Consider the following 13,072-nt stretch of genomic DNA (forward strand, 5'->3'; position numbering starts at 1 on the left):
AACATATAATGTTTGTCCTTCTCCGATTGACTTATTTCACTCAGCATAATACCCTCCAGTTCCATCCACGTTGAAGCAAATGGTGGGTATTTGCCATTTCTAATGGCTGAGTAATATTCCATTGTATACAGGAAAAAAGAGATAAACAATCAAAAGACCATGAGGATAGATTAAGGGAAATAAATGACAGCCTAAGGAAGAAAAACCTACGTTTAATTGGGGTTCCCGAGGGTGCCAAAAGGGACAGAGGTACAGAATATGTATTTGAACAAATCATAGCTGAAAACTTTCCTAATCTGGGAAGGGAAATAGGCATTCAGATCCAGGAAATAGAGAGATCCCCCCCTAAAATCAATAAAAACCATTCAACATCTCGACATTTAATAGTTAAGCTTGCAAATTCCAAAGATAAAGAGAAGATCCTTAAAGCAGCAAGAGACAAGAGATCCCTGACTTTTTTTTTTTAATTTATTTATTCATGAGAGACACAGAGAGAGAGGAAGAGACACAGGCAGAGGGAGAAGCAGGCTCCATACAGGGAGCCTGACATGGGACTCGATCCCAGGTCTCCAGGACCATGCCCTGGGCTGAAAGCGGCGCCAAACTGCTGAGCCACCCGGGCTGCCCAGAGATCCCTGACTTCTATGGGGAGGAGTATTAAGGTAACAGCAGACCTCTCCACAGAGACCTGGCAGGCCAGAAATGGCTGGCAGGATATATTCAGGTCCTAAATGAGAAAAACATGCAACCAAGAATACTTTATCCAGCAAGGCTCTCATTCAGAATGGAAGGAGAGATAAAGAGCTTCCAAGACAGGCAGGAACTGAAAGAATATGTGACCTCCAAACCACCTCTGCAAGAAATTTTAAGGGGGACTCTTAAAATTCCCCTTTAAGAAGAAGTCCAGTGGAACAATCCACAAAAACAAGGACTGAATAGATATCATGATGACACTAAACTCATATCTTTCAAGAGCCTAGGTTTGCAGGCATTGACTGGGAGCCTGACGCCACAGGAACTACCTAGGGCCACAAGAACCAGCCAGTTAGGTGGGCCAAAATCTGGGTCACAGGAGTCTTGTGGGAGGCTAAAGCTGAAGAAGTTGCCTAGAGCTATGAGAATCACCTTGGGCCACTAAGCTGTCTGGGGTTATGGGTGCCAACCAGCACCTAGGTAGACTACAAGCCTGGGAGGGGCCCTCTGAGAGCCTGGGGCCATCGGAACTACCTGGGGCTGCTGGATCTGGCAGGCACCAGGTTGTCAGGGACTTGGTTCATGGTATCCCACCAGCAGCCCAGCCCTCAAAGCTACCTGGGGCCACAGGAGGTGTCTGGGATGCTGAAGTAGGCAAGCTCTGGGGTGGCCCAGGGACTGGGTTCTCAAGAGTCTACATGGAGTCACCTAGGCCCCCAGGAGTCTACCTGGCAATAGGGTGTGCTAGCTGTAGGGTCCATGGTGAAGGTAAGCATTCACTTTATTCTCCTTCTGTCTCTGGTCTAGGCTGCTCTGGCTTGAGGGAAGGGTAACAGGGGTTCTGTGAATGAATTTTCCTACCCTTCTCAATGCTCCTTTCTTATTTCTATGCTTCATCCAGGTGCTGTAATCTCTCACCTGGAGTTCTGGCTCTCATTAAGGTATTTCATATATAGATAATTGTTTGACATCTCTAGAAGATGAGCAGTAGAAATTCCTATGCCACCATTTTGCTGATGTCCTCAAGTACTCTTGAATGAGATTTATTAGTATTTTGACTAAGGTTTTTAATCTATGTTCCCTAATGAGATTAATCTGTATTTTCTTCATTTGGTGCTATCAGTGTTCAGTTTTGATATCAGGGTTATGCTATTTTCTTAAAATGACTTAGAAAGATTTCTTACTATTTCACACATTTAGAAATGAATACTTATCATAAGAATCACCTATCTTTGAAAGTGTAAAAGTATTTGACTTCAATACTGAGTTTATTTTATTAAAGATAATTATTTGAAAAATTTTAATTTATTCCAAGGTGATGAGTCTATTCAATTTTTAAATTTCTAATTGGACAAGCTTAGGCAATTTATATTATAGGAACAGAAAATTATAATATTTTAGTTACATTCTTTAGTCAATACAGTTGCTTTAAGACAAATTCTTCTGCTAGCCATCACTTCTCATTGAATTAATGAGGCAACTTTATTCTTTCAGTTGTTCAGGCCAAAAAACTTTGAACATACCCTTGATCCCTCTCTCCACTGCCATCTAATTCATAGCAAATCCTTTGAAATATATCTCAAATCCAACCACCTCTCACTACCTCCATTGTTCCTCCAAACACCAAGCTGTCATGATCTCTTACCTCAAGTATTTTATTGACCTTTGGATAATACTTTCTACTTTTTCTCTTACTCCTTCTAGTGTAGGCTGTGGTACACTGTCCAGATCTCTCATTTAGAACCAATGTCATCAAACCTCTAGGTGCCAGGTTTGTTGGCTGCTGACAGCTCCTATCTGAGTCCCTACCTAATAACTGCTTTCAGCTCAAAGGGAGCTCCCTCACCTGAAGTTACAACTCTGCCACAAAGGTAGCCTATGAGATCGAATCCCTTTGCTGCAATGTAGAACAAGTCTGAAAGGTTGTCTAAAATCCAAGGCTCCTATAGATCAATTGAGGTCTTGACGGTAACCACTTTGCAGCTTAACTCTTCACTTCACCTAATCCTGCATCCTTACACTCTCACAAATATTTTTCTTGATGGCACTCCCAGTGAACTCCTATATGCAAATTCTTCATCCCAGATTCTGTTTCCTAGGGCCACTGTCCTAAGAAAGTTGGCATAAGGAGTGATCTGAAAAGAGCAAAATCTAAAATGCAATTTTTGAGCTGTGGCACTCACCAGCCAACTGGCAATGAGAACTCCAATATTGGTAGTAGGTAGAGTACTGATAATAACTTCTGGCATGTTGATGGTGCAGTTTGTTACACTTTCACCTGTAGCGAACTGGAATGAAAAACTGGTGAGAGGAAATACATTGGCAGGTATAATATCTCAGTCATGCAAGAGGTTCAGAGCAAATAATAATTTTACAGACAAAAGATCTGAATGAATGTTGCTATGTGTGATCAGAGCTTCGAACAAAGACAATGCAAAACTAAGGGTGATTAATGACCAATTTAAGTCAAGTTGTGAAAGTCAGAACTCCTTAGCATATATAAAGACTCTCTCATCTCCTGCAGGCAGAAGGCAGAAATTGTTGAGGATCAAACTTCAGACCTTAATTATAAAGACAGCAAAACTCTGGTTAAGATTGAATCCACTAGGGAGGCAGATAAAAAGAGAGAAAGGCAACCAGAAGGGAAATCTCTTAGAAGGTTGGCAGTAAAAGGAAAGAAAAAAAAAAGTAGTTGAAATTAAGAGCCCTGTAGAAACAAACAAGAAACACAAAATCAGAAGTATAATAACCCCACCTTCAGCACAAAGCACCAAGTATTTTTTAAATGCACATTACTATACCAATAAAAGAAGGCATTCAAACTAAGAAATCTAGGATACCACCTAAGCACCTAACACTGCTTCAAAGAATCCTCTGTGATTGCTGGTCCAAGAAAATATAAAACCTTTTAAAAATAAAAAGAAAACTATAAGCAATAATCATACACAACCATAATAAGAAAGAAACAGAAAATGGCATTCAGCAGGAGATTTTCCTTGTTCTTCGATGATACATGCTAAGAAATAGGGTATCATGATATCTGCAGTTTAATTTCAAATTACTCAACAAATATATGTATATACAGATAGAGATCACACAAACATGGCAAAATATCATTTGGATAAGCTAAGACTATATGGATATCTTTGTACTATTCTTTTAATTTCTCTATAGGTGTTAGTTTTTTTTAATTCACACAACACCCCCCAAAAAAAAAATTCCAATAAAAAAATGGGCAGAGGACCTGAATAGACATTTTTCTGAAGACATTCAGATGGCCAACAGACACATGAAAAGATGTTCAACATCACTAATCATCAGGGAAATGCAAATCAACACCACAGTGAAATATCACTTCATACCAAAGAATGGCTAGTATCAAAAAGACAAGAAAGAACAACTGTTGGCACAGATCCAGAGAAAAGAGAACTTGTGCATTTGTGCACTATTGATCAGATTGTAGGTTGGTGCAACTGCTGTGGAAAATAGTATGAAGTTTCCTCAAAAAAATAAAAATAGAACTACCATATGATCCAGTAATTTCACTATTAGGTGTTTACCCAGTGACAATGACAACACTAATTCAAAAAGATTTATGCACCTCTATTTCTCTATGTTCATTAAAGCATTATTTATAATAGCCAAGATATGGAAGCATCCAAGGTGTCCATCGTTAGAATGGATAAAGATGTGGTATACATATACAATGGACTATTACCCACTCAATCATTTATAAACATTTAAACCTCACATAATATATACTTATAGTTTAGTACCAAATATTTATTTATATTTATTATATATATTAATGTTTTATTTATTTATATTTATAATATATATTAATGTCCAGGTCTTATTGTCACTTCTTTACACTTTCACTTCTTTTACTTTCCCTTTGTTTCCTCTCATTTTTCATTTCCTTTCTTCTTTTTTACTTTTATTTTTGTATCTTGCAAGAATTTTCTACATTCACAAGTCTTATTTCTCTAATTGTAATGAGACTGAAGAAAAATATCCTCATATCACACCAAATTGATCAAATACCACAGAAGAGTAACTTTATGACCTTGTAAAAATTATAGGAGAGGAAAAATGCATTATAAAACTACCAGGAACTACATAAAAAACTTGTGAAAAGTTCAACACACATAGATTTTCCCCAATTAGTGTGAAGTAATGTGAAGGTTTCTTGACTAGTGAACTTAGACCAAACATCCAAATCTAAAACTGCCCATGTCAGTCATAATTCTGAACAAAAATTCTTATATATCCAATCAGTGTGGTTTTATTTTTTAATAGTTTTTATCAGTCTTTCATAAATGTACTGACACAAGTGTTTCTTCCTTACACTGCAAATCTAGAAATCACTGATCTAATTATTTAATTCAATTTAAACAGTACTAAGAATAGCATAATTTGCATGCAGACGTTTGATAATGAGTTTCGTCTGTGCTCTTGTAAAGCAGAGACCATGACGATTAGATTTGGACAGCAGTTAGCACAATACAACTTGCATTCAGGAACTTAATAAAGCCTTTAATTGTGCTCCTGTTGACGCTCCCCAAGATACTTGGAGATGCAGAGTAGAGTCTGATTAAACACAGGATGGCATAAGTGAGTTAAAAAAGAAACCCTCGGGCTCCCTGCATGGAGCCTGCTTCTCCCTCTGCCTGTGTCTCTGCCTCTCTCTCTCTCTCTCTGTGACTATCATGAATAAATAAATAAAATATTTAAAAAAAAAAAAAAAGGATCCCTGGGTGGCGCAGCAGTTTAGCACCTGCCTTTGGCCCAGGGCGCGATCCTGGAGACCCGGGATCGAATCCCGCGTCGGGCTCCCTGCATGGAGCCTGCTTCTCCCTCTGCCTGTGTCTCTGCCTCTCTCTCTCTTCTCTCTCTGTGTCTCTCATGAATAAATAAATAAAATCTTAAAAAAAAGAAAAGAAACCCTATGGGGGATCCCTGGGTGGCTCAATGGTTTAGCGCCTGCCTTTGGCCCAGGGTGTGATCCTGGAGTCCCGGGATCGAGTCCCACATCGAGCTCCCCGCATGGAGCCTGATTCTCCCTCCTCCTGTGTCTCTGCCTCTCTCTCTCTCTCTCTCTCTCTCTCATGAATAAATAAATAAAATTTTTAAAAAAGAAAGCCTATGAGCAAGAGAAATGCCAAGTAGATATTGAGAATAATTTCCATTTGCACATACATCAGTTTACAAAGCACTATTACACAAATTCATTTCAATTCAGTAAGTATGTATGGAGCACATGTTCAAGGCAGTATACCATACAGTGTGCAGAAAGCAAAAATGAATATACTCACAAAGAGTTTACAATCCAGTGGGAAGATATGGTCATTTAGACTCAAAGAAATGGCATATTGTAGAAATACAAATTGCTATTGGAATATAAAGAAGAAAAAAAGTAACTAGGGGAGTTAGGGAAGGCCTCATTGAGCAGGTAGTATTTGAATTTGAGCCTTGAAAAAGTAAAATATTATTTGATAAACACCAAACATTTTAAGATAATCAGAACAGTCACATTATGTCCTTTCACAATACAGAAAATGGGAGCTGAAAGAGGCTAAGAGGACTTTCTCACTCAAGGCCACGCAACTAATAAATGTCAAGTGGGACATAACCTAGGTTTTCTGATTCCCAAGTCCAATGCTCACCCACTATATCACCCTATAAGAATTAATTTTAGGCAAGAGAATGTACATTCCTTGAAGATAATATTTTTAAAAAGACTACTCATTCCTGCTCTAATAAATGTTGGCTGTCCTTTGTACACCATATGAAAATAAATATTCTTATCCTCTAAGTAATAATGTCATTTCCTGGTCTAAGAACAACAAATTTCTTATAGTATTTTAAATATGAGTACTGGGGAAATTAGACCTTTGCTTAAAGATTAAAAAACCTACTAGAAAAGAGTAAAAAAGTTCATCATGAGGGGTGCCTGGGTAGCTCAGTTGATTGAGCATCCAACTCTTGATTTCAGCTCGGGGCTTGATCTCAAAGTTGTGAGACGAGCCCTGCATGGAGTTCTGTGCTGGGCATGGATCCTGCTTGGGATTCTCTCTCTCTCTCACCCTTTGCCCCTCCCCCCACTCCAAAAAAAATCTTCATCATAATAATTAGAGACTATAATGCAATGAGGGTGATGCCCTACTAGTGTTTGTGTCCCTAGAGAATAGAACAAGAGAGTACAATAAGAATAAGCTTCACTGGCTATAAGATAAATTTTTCCCAATGGAGATGAATACCTAGAAAATAATAGTAACAAATGAGTCACTGCTCTAAGTACCTTATACTTACTTAATTCTCAAAATACTCCCAAGAGATAGGTATTACTATTAACATCCTTTGTGGCTAACGAATCTGAGCTATAGGGAAACTTCGCTGAAGTCATTTAAGTGATAGAACTGGGATTTAAACTCTTGTTTAATTCCCAGTTATTCCCAGGTCAAGCCTTATTCTTGACCACTCAGTTCTAATGCCTGTTACAAATAGATTGCATAGATTCTTCTTTGAAGAAGGTTTTAAGATACAAATACAAATTTTATCCATAAGATATGATGTGAGTTCTTATTCTAGGAAACTGAAGTTTCCAGGGCATCTAAGAATATAAATTTTAGCATCAAGCAGACCAGACTTTAGAACTTATTCATCCCTGGCCTACCTGGGTGAATTTGGGCAAGTTCTTTAAATCTCTCAGAGTTTTAATTTCCTCCTTTCAAAAGGAGGAGACAATTATTTTGAGAAGGGAATCCAAGCAGCCCAGTATGGTAAGAAAAACACTGAATTTAAATGTCAAAAGACTCAGATTATAACCTTAGCTACTATTAGCCATGTGAAATAAGGCAATCAATCCATCAATCTACAAATATTTATTGAGACTTATATAGAGAGCTCTGTTACAAGTACTTTGGGTATATAGCAATTTAAAAAACATTATTCCTTACTCTCTAAGAGAAAATTCATCCAAGTTTGTTCATTTTCCTTAAGGACTGATATAAGGCCCAAAGGAGGTGCTTTCTGGCATCATCATTCTATGATTCTGAGATAGAACTTAATAACAATATCATGGTGCTTTTGTTTCTTTGCTAACTACAATTTGTGTATGTGTGTGTGTGTGTCTCCTCTCTCTCTCTCTCTCTCTCTCTCTCTCTCTCTATATATATATATATATACACATTTGTATACACACACATATATATACATATTGCAATTCTTCCTTTTAATACATGAAGGAAATATATGCAGAAAGGGAAAGAAACAACTTTCAGTCTTATCTCATGTGTTCATTATCTACAGCTGCCATAACCGGCTGTTCCTACACATTCTCCATGGGCATAGTTTTCTGGAATGTAGATTAATACATGATGCCACTGTTGAGCCACTATAAAAGACAGCAGAATCAATGCGATATATAGAAACCTGCTGGAAAATGTCTTTTCTTCCTCTGAGAGGAGCTCAGCGACAATTTTAAACAATTCAGACAGAAATTGAAAGAACAATTTCCACATTTTGAGTATGTTTCCATTCCTCTGGTTGACATGAACTGGCAATATTACTGTGTGCTATGTGATTATTTATGGACTGCAGTCTAGTAATGATTAACAGCATCAGCTTTGCCGTCAGGTTGACAAGCATACAGATAGATATAAATATAGAGAGATATAAATCTTACCTCTAGCACTTAAAAGCTTAGAGACTTTAAATGCTCTGATTTTCAACTTCATAGTATGTAAAATAAAATGATCATACTTATCTCCTATATCTCCTAAAGTTACTAAATGAGACAAAACATATAAAATGCTTTGTATATAGCATTTTATCTAATGACTAGTCACTAATTAATGATTAATAATCCATTAAGGTTATCACAATCCTTAGCTATTATAAATCACTGTATACATACTAGAAGGAAAAAATGTACTAGCTCATTTTAGTACAAGGAAATGCTAACTCATTTTAGTAGGGAAAACTAGTGTTTGCAGCTATTTCACTTTAAATCACATAGGAAACACCACTTAGGGGAAAAAAAATCAGACAACATTTTCTTCCAAGTTCCTAAGTAGGTAGATCAATATTTAATATGTTCCATTAAGATATTTTGCAATCTAGCACTTAAACTACATCAAAATGCAAGCCAAATTACAAGTTTATTTTCAGCACTTACAAAGTTACCCACACAAGGGCTTGAATACATCTCTCCATGTACTTACTAGTCAAATTACAAGACAGGCATTCTGACAGGGGAAATACACACACAATTTTTAAGTAAAGCTCCAAGTTACTAAACAATTTGGCAGCCCTTTGTCAGCACCTGAATCCCTGATTTTATCATTATATATGTAGAAATGGCTTCAGCAGTAAAGAGAACAAGCAAAGCACAGTAAACAATGCATGAGAGCTCTAGAATTGAGTATTTATGAGCAAATCATTAAGGAAATATTTCAGGTCACCAGTCATGCCTTATTCACCATAAGTAGGTCAGGAGGAAAGCAAATTAACTTACAGTGAACAAGAATTTCCTTGGACTCCATGAAAATGTTTAGAAGAGTGGCGTGAACTTACACGTTTAAACACAGATGTCTGCTACTAGTTCATAGAATCCTCAGCTCTGTCTGTTGTTCAAACCACCTCACCAAACATATGACCACAGACACTCCTTCCTAACAGCTGACTTTTAATCCTGCCTTTAAGTTTAGAGAATATCATTTCAAAAATATATTGCACATAATAATGAAATTACCAAGAGAAAAATCATTTTAAAAATCATCCTCTAACTGATCTCCCTATATGTTCCTCAAAAAAGATTGGCTTAATTTGTGAGTTTAACTACATAATTTGCTTTCACATACATTGCTCCATTGAAGATGTTAAAACTACCCAACACAATTCTCTTCTTTGAGCTGGAAGATGTGCACCCTGGGATATAATACAAATGTCAAAGCCATTTGGGTGCCAAGATGAAACATTAATGTTATAAAGGCAACTGATATAATCAGAGTATGCTACTTTCAAGGAAACAAATAAATACTATCTAATTCAGGCTTTCCCACAACTCAAAAGCTTAGAGCCGGTGGTTAGCAATGATATTATAGGGATCCCTGGGTGGCGCAGCGGTTTAGCGCCTGCCTTTGGCCCAGGGTGCGATCCTGGAGACCCGGGATCGAATCCCACGTCGGGCTCCCAGTGCATGGAGCCTGCTTCTCCCTCTGCCTATGTCTCTGCCCCTCTCTCTCTCTCTCTCTCTCTCTCTGTGACTATCATAAATAAATAAAAATTTTAAAAAAATGATATTATAGACTTTCCAAAGATACCCCCTGCTGCTGTTTTTTTCCTACAGTATCATGTAGGACATGAAAAAGTTTTGACCTAACTCCGTAAAATGCTAAAAATTCATGGCCACAAATTTACTCACAGAAAACAATTTTAACAAACAAACAAACAAAAAAAAAATCACTGCCTCTTTCTTCTTTTTTATATGTCACAAAATGTCAAATTTTCTGCTTATTAGCCAATCAACCATGAGCTTCCAGATTCATCAGAATTATTATATCAAGGTGGAGGCTTTTGTCAACCATCTGGTCAACATATATCTTCAGGCCTCCTACCCCTACCTCTCTCTGGGCTTCTATTTTAACCATGATGATGTGGCTCTGGAGAACATGGGCCACTTCTTCAAATTGGTAGACAAGAAGCCCAAGGGTACTGAGTATCTCTTGCAGAGGCAAAAACAGTGCAGTGGCTACACCCTCTTCTAGAATGTGCAGAAGCCATCCCAAGATAAGTGCAATAAAACCCTGGATGCCATGGAACCCACCCTGGATCTGGAAAAGAACCTGAACCAGGGTCTTCTGGATTTGCATGCCCAGGGTTTCTGCACACACAGACCCCCACTTCTACAACTTCCTGGAGAACCACTTCCTAGGTGAGGAGCTGAAGACAGACACTAGGCAGCTTTTTAACCACCCCGATGCCCTGTCCCAAGCTGTGGACCAAATGGAAACAATAAAGCTTTTCTTTTTTTTTTTTTTAAAGATTTTATTTATTTATTCATGAGAGACACAGAGAGAGAGAGAGTAAGAGACACAGGCAGAGGGAGAAGCAGGCTCTATGCAGGGAGCCTGACGTGGTACTCGACCAGGTCTCTAGGATCACACCCTAGGCCAAAGGTGACGCTAAACCGCTGAGCCACCGAGCTGCCCCCAATAAAGCTTTTCATAGCAAACAAACAAACAAAAACCCACGAGGGGATACACCTCCCACCAGAAAACTGTGGCTACAATAAGAGACAGACAATAACAAGTGCTGATTAGGATCTGGAGAAACTGGAACACATTGCTGGTATGAATGAAAACAGTGCAGCCAGTTGGAAAAAATTTGGCAGTTCCTTCTAAGTTTTATAAACTTCTGTATAAAAAAATGAATAAATAGAAAAAAGAATTAGAATGAAAACACAAATTAATTCTTTTAGAGCAAACCTACAGGTAGGGAACTTTCAATCTAGTAATGAACATGAGAAATCCAAGATTGATCTAGAGCTCTCACATAAGATTCAATCATGGTGAAAACAAATAATAATAATATTTTGACCTGCTCACATTAGTACACTCTCTATTCCTACAATCTCACTTAGATAAGCTGTGCTAAGGCTGTGAAACTGGTGATTTTACAAAGCTATCCTCACCACTACCACCACTTAGGCCAGAAAGGATTTTTGAAAGAGGCCAGAAAAAAAGAGAGCCACAGAAACAACAGGTGCTCTGAACAACTGGGGAGAAAGAGCTGAACTCCTCCTCAGGATGCTCCTAAGAACTAGCTAATTTTAAAATCCTATTGGAGAAGAGACACAGGGAACTTATCTCCAAGTTTCTCTTATTTCACCCTACAGCCCCTGAAGTGACATGTGCACCCCTGTTTAGTACTAATAGGCTCTGCAATAACAGAGTTCACTCTCAAGGAAAAAAAGTCTTTAAATTAAGAATCCTTTGTTTTCTTTGAGAAACAAACAGAAATTTAGTTGATTACTGACAAATTCATTTTTTAAAATTCTGTAATCCATAAGATGTGGATATGTCTTGGAAGAAATACAGAATTGTGAATGAAGCACAGGCTTTGGAATCTAGAAAATCTGTTCTATCACTTTCAAGCTGTGAGATTTCAGGCTTGTAATAATAATGCTTAAATATCACTGGTTATTCTAACCACTTCAATACATTAACTTGCTTATTAACTTTCATAATAACTCTATATGTAGGTATTATTACTGATTCCATTTTAAAGGTGAGGCGCTGAAGCTTAAAGAGATACAGTAGCTTCTCAAACCCCACAACTATTAAGTGACAAAACTAGAATTTGAATGCAGTCAACTTAGTTCCAGAGACAACACTCCTATCTCATCATATTGATGTGCTTCTGATGTGCTGTTTCTGATATTTTTTCTCCATTGCTCTTTATTAAATTATAAAATAGAATGAATTCATAGGAACATTGTAAAGATTAAATAAGGCAATATGTATGAAGCATAGTTATTGGAAATATAGTAGGTACATGATAAATTGATTCTACTATGATAATTATTAACACAGGTTGTGCTGTCGGGTCTAAAGGCAGCCCCATTATATCTCCCAGAACTCAGTATTCCAGATAGATGGACTGATCTATCATTCAATGGATCAATCTGTCAATACCTGGAAAATACACAATTTCATGAAACTTTGGAGGACAAAGTAGAGATTTCTATTACCAATTGCTCTTTAGTTTATGTATATGACTTAACATTAACAAATATTATAACCACCTATGTTTTAATTTTTCTGAGTTATAACTCACAGAATAACATAAGAATACTTAAGGGTCATTTAATTCAAATTGCAAGCCATAGTAGAAATAGATTCTACTGCATCTCTGACTTCAAACTTCAAATACCATTTTCATACTTCCATCCTCTTCATTATGTATTCATCGCATTGTTACATAGTCTTAGTTTTTCAGAAAGTAATATCCTCTAATAAAATAAAATGAGTTACCTTCATCTAAAAAAATAAAAAGACAATTAAATTAAGTTGAATCAGCCCCTCCACACCATTGTTATAATTTGAAATATAGATGTTAAGGGAGTTTTAGACTCAGCTCACATTTAAAACTCTCCCTGATGCTTTGGTCCCCATTTTTTTCACTCCTCTGCATGATTTATATATACATCTTTTATTCTCCAATAAATTATTAGATCATTTGAAAGGAGGGAGCTTATCTTTTTATTTGGCCTTATAACTGTTACAATGTCCAACACCATGCCTAGTATAAAGAAAATGTTTGCTAAATACATATGCAAAAGAAGGAGAGAAGGGAGGGAGGACCTAGAGAAAGA

At 37.2% G+C, this 13,072-nt stretch overlaps 1 protein-coding gene and 1 long non-coding RNA gene across 14 annotated transcripts in view; one reads left to right on the forward strand and one right to left on the reverse strand.

The window, feature by feature from the left end:
- DLG2 (discs large MAGUK scaffold protein 2) overlaps window positions 1-13,072 on the reverse strand; it is a 1,975,849-nt gene that overhangs the window by 1,781,709 nt on the left and 181,068 nt on the right. The gene's annotated exons all lie outside the window — the stretch shown is intronic.
- Window positions 1-13,072, forward strand: part of LOC140615099 (uncharacterized) — a 47,473-nt gene that overhangs the window by 17,562 nt on the left and 16,839 nt on the right. The window contains exon 3 of the long non-coding RNA XR_012015776.1: window positions 1,595-1,634. This is a non-coding gene — a long non-coding RNA (uncharacterized lncRNA). The remainder of the gene's footprint in view (window positions 1-1,594; window positions 1,635-13,072) is intronic.

The sequence above is a fragment of the Canis lupus genome, chromosome 23, assembly GCF_048164855.1.
Source record: "Canis lupus baileyi chromosome 23, mCanLup2.hap1, whole genome shotgun sequence".
Lineage (NCBI taxonomy): Eukaryota > Metazoa > Chordata > Mammalia > Carnivora > Canidae > Canis > Canis lupus.